The sequence below is a fragment of the Diceros bicornis genome, chromosome 14 (genome assembly GCF_020826845.1).
Source record: "Diceros bicornis minor isolate mBicDic1 chromosome 14, mDicBic1.mat.cur, whole genome shotgun sequence".
NCBI lineage: Eukaryota > Metazoa > Chordata > Mammalia > Perissodactyla > Rhinocerotidae > Diceros > Diceros bicornis.
The window spans coordinates 30,803,072-30,806,999 of record NC_080753.1 but is presented as its reverse complement, the minus strand read 5'-3'; positions in this window follow the sequence as shown (position 1 = coordinate 30,806,999).

Below are 3,928 nucleotides of genomic sequence, written 5' to 3'. Positions count from 1 at the left end.
CCCGCGCTGAGCACAAGCATGCACACACACGCCCGTACACACACATACCCACTTCCCTCTCTCTGGCCGAGGCTTGTCAGCCCTGTCCAGCCACCTTCAAGATCCCAGTGGGGATCCTGGGCACCTGTGCCCTACCGAGGGCCTGGCACTCAGCAGCCACTTGCTGTGCTCATGTGTCCCTGTAGGGGATGGGATGCTCTGGGGACTTACACACCTCCTTATCTCCACTGGCTGCCATTTAAACAGCCTCTGACCTGGCCATGCCTCGCCTGGCTCTTCTATCAAGCTTGGGGCAAGGCTGGCCAGCCAACATGGGCCTTGCCTCTCCTGGATGGCTGTGTGGCCCTCCCTACTGCTAAACACACAAGATGCAGTGCCTGAATGCGCAGTGCATCCTCCTCTTGGTCATGGCAGTGGCTGCTGGTGGTGGAGCTCGCATGACTGCGTGGCGCAAGGACTCCTTCTGCCCGTGCACCCGCTGCGCGCGGTTTCTCTGATCCTTCTCTTCAGGGGACCCCAGACCTTGTCTTTGTGGTAATTGCATAGCAGGCATAGCCAGCTCGGAAAGATCCAGATCCTTACTACAGAGCCTGCCAGACACTGCCTTAACAGAATGAAAAAATCCCAGGGCCTGGGCCAGAGTCTTCTGGTCCATCCCCCAGCCTGCAGGCGCTATATGTTGGGGTGTAGAGGACGCAGGCATGTTCCTACACCTCCCATACTGCAATGCGAGCTGTTTGTTCTTCCCTCAGGGAAGGTGACGAAAGCTAGTTACCTGTACCAGTCAGCTGAGGCTAGTAACAAACAGCCTCGGATTCCTGGTGGCTTATACCAACATATGTTGATTTCTGGCTCACACTGCTACATTGTGGGTCAGCTGGGGATTCTGGTCCAAGCCATTGTTGCTCTGGGATCCAGCATCACACCACGGCAGAGGAAAAGAGGAGGCAGACTGTGTGCTAACTCCTAATGTTTCTGTGTCCAGGTGCCATTTGTCACTTCCAGTTAGCTGGCCACGCCTAATTGCAAAGGGAGTGGGGAGTCTAATCTTTTCTTGTGCCAGGAATTTTGGCACATGGCCTCAGTGGCTACCTGCATACTGGCTGTTCCCGTCCCTCAGAGCCACCCCAGGTTCGCACCAAACACTGGATGCTGGTTCTCTGAGTCCAGCGTGGACAGTCTTCCACTTCCCACCCTGGGGTCCGCGTGCCCAGGTTTTGCTCTCGTCTCTCACCGTTTTTGCTCTGCAGGACCTGTCTTTCCTTCTTCGGGTCTCAGGGCCCCCCCTTCCTGAGAACCACTCCTCCCACCTCCTACCTTCAGCCCCAGACATGCCCTGACCCTGCAAGGCCGGGGTTCTGTTCTGACCAACCTGCTCTCTTCCTAGGGATTGCCCTGAGGGGGCCCCTGACATGCTGGGCCAGCTGAGTCCTTCCCTTCTCTCCCTTCTCTCTCCTGTCCTCAGAGGGTGGCAGCCAGGTGGAGCAGCCCTCTGAGAGTGTGGCCTGATGCTCCCCCTGCCCCCATGGGGCTGCTCTGAGGCCCGCCCGCCTACCCTGCCTCTCAGTGGATTGGTTCATGTGAGCCGGCGTCCGCCTGTGCTGAAGTTTGAGCTTCGTTTCTGTCACTTTCAGTTGCAGACTGCTGAGTAAGACACACTCCTGGGGGGCTCGTCCATACTGTATCAGTTGTTTGTTACAAGTAACAGACCACCCCAAAATTTAGTGGCTTCATGTGATAAAATTTCACAGATCTACACACGCACTGTGAAGTACGTGTAAAACTGCTCAAACCTAAATAAGGTCTGGGCCTGAGTGAATAGTATTGTATCAAGTCAGTTCCTGGTTTTGGCAGCATGCCACGGTTATGTGGGATGGTGTCATTGGGGGGAGCCGGGTGAAGGGTACATGAGAAATCTCTGCACTATTTTTGCATCTTCTGTGAGTCTCAAACTATTTCAAATTAAAAAAGTTATAATAATACGGACTTGCTGGTTTAAGACAGCAACCACGTGCTGCCTCACGATTCTGCCACTTGGGCAGGGCTGGGTGGGGACAGCTTCTCTGTGTTCACACAGGGCTGGCACAAGTGGCTTCACTCAAACATCTGGCACGCCAGCTGGGATGCTGGAACAGCTGGGGCCATCGGGTATCTGTCTCCCCGCAAGGTCTCTCCAGCAGGGCAGCTGGCTCCTCTTTACACAGTGGCTCCGGGCCCAAGAGGGCGAAAGGGGAAGTGATAAGGCCTTGGCTGGAACTGGCCAGTGTCCCTCTGGCCATATTGCATTGGTCAGAGCAGTCCCAGGGCTGGCCCAGATTCAAGGGAAGGGAAATAGACTCACCTCTTGGTGAAAGGAGTGGCAGAGAACGTGTGGCATCTTTAACTCACTGCTGTCCCCAAATGTGTCAGAGCTTCTGAATTTGCTCCCCAGGGTCTAGTCCAACCTCCTCACTTGGGATGTGGGAATGGAGGCTAGAGAGGACAAGAGGTCAGCCACATGGAAAGGGTCATAGATTTAGGGGCAGAGCTGGATTCCCAACCCAGGGCTCTTCCAACCCCACCCCATGGAGGCTCTGATTCCAGGGCCAGGCCCGCCTCCCCAGTCTGGCATCGCTGCTTGGGATTCTGTTTTGCACACTCTGGTGTTTGCAATCAAAAAGTTCAGCGGCCCTTCCAGTGTGCTTAAATTAGTCCCCATGAAAACCAAATCATTTCATTTGCAGAGAAGGGCTTAATTGCAAGGGGAATGAGGCAAAGGGAATTCTGTTGCCTGTTTTCATTGAAGAAAATTACTGTACTTTCCCCTGTCTCCTTCCTAAACAGAAGCGGCTTAGAAATTGGGCTGTAATCACCAGTGATACCTCTCCTCCTCCTTCTCCTCAGACCTTGTTCAGCGCTTCCCCGCTCCCGAGACCCTGCTCTGGACGGTTCTTTCTCCTCCGCCTGGCCGGGACAGCCCAGTCCTGGCCCCCTGCGGTGGGCAGCCCTCCCCGGTTTGCCTGGAGTCTCCCCACGCCCCTGCGATGTTGAGAGGATCGCCCGCGACTTCACGGGGGCCTCAGCCGCGGGGTGGCCCACACTCTCGGCAGGAAGAAATGTCCCGTCACTTTCGTAGAAATCACATGGAATCTGCTCCAAGCCCTCACTCAAGGGGGATGCAGAGAAGTCAGTTTTGATGAAGGCCCTCCCCAACCAGCGTCTTGCACAAATCCTGGGGCTTCTCCATACTGGTGCCTAGCAGAGGGGAGGGGGCCTGGCCTCTAGACCATCTTCACCAAGGCTCCTTCTGTCATATGATGCTGTGGGCCGGCAGGTCCTCCAGTGCCCTTGTGAGGAAACGCAGCAAACACACCCTCCTGTCCGGGGAAGCTGGTTTCCTCTCTGCTTCTCTGCCTGAGAGCCCTGGCCTGTCTTGGACAGGCCAGCCTGATTCCTTCTGTGGCCAGTGTTTCCCTTGGGAGGGGCATATGGATCTTCAGGTGACAGGCTGATAACCTGCAGGGGGAGGTGCATAAGTAGCACCTCTGGTGTTAGGAGAGAAATAAATGAGGGCTGGGCCCCAGAGGGTGTATAGGTGGGGTGTGGCTACAGCTCCAAACAGGGACCGTGGTCTGAAGGAGAGGAGGAGGTGAGCCGCATGGAGATCTGGGGGAACAGCAGAGTGGGTGGGACAGCAAGTGCAGAGGTTGGGGGGCAGGAGCGGGCCTGGTGAAGGTGAGGGCAGCAAGGCGTGGCCTGAGCAGATGGGGGAGAGCAGGAGGGCAGATCAGAGGAGCCTCCCAGAGCCTCTCTCGGTTCTTCCTCTGGAACGAGATGGTTTTATTCTGTTCTGGCAAATCCACAGCAGCACAAGAAATCTGAGCGTGGCTTCCCCTTCCTTTCTTTGGAGAAGGGAGGAGAGCAAGGCTGAGAGCACAGACTGGAGCTG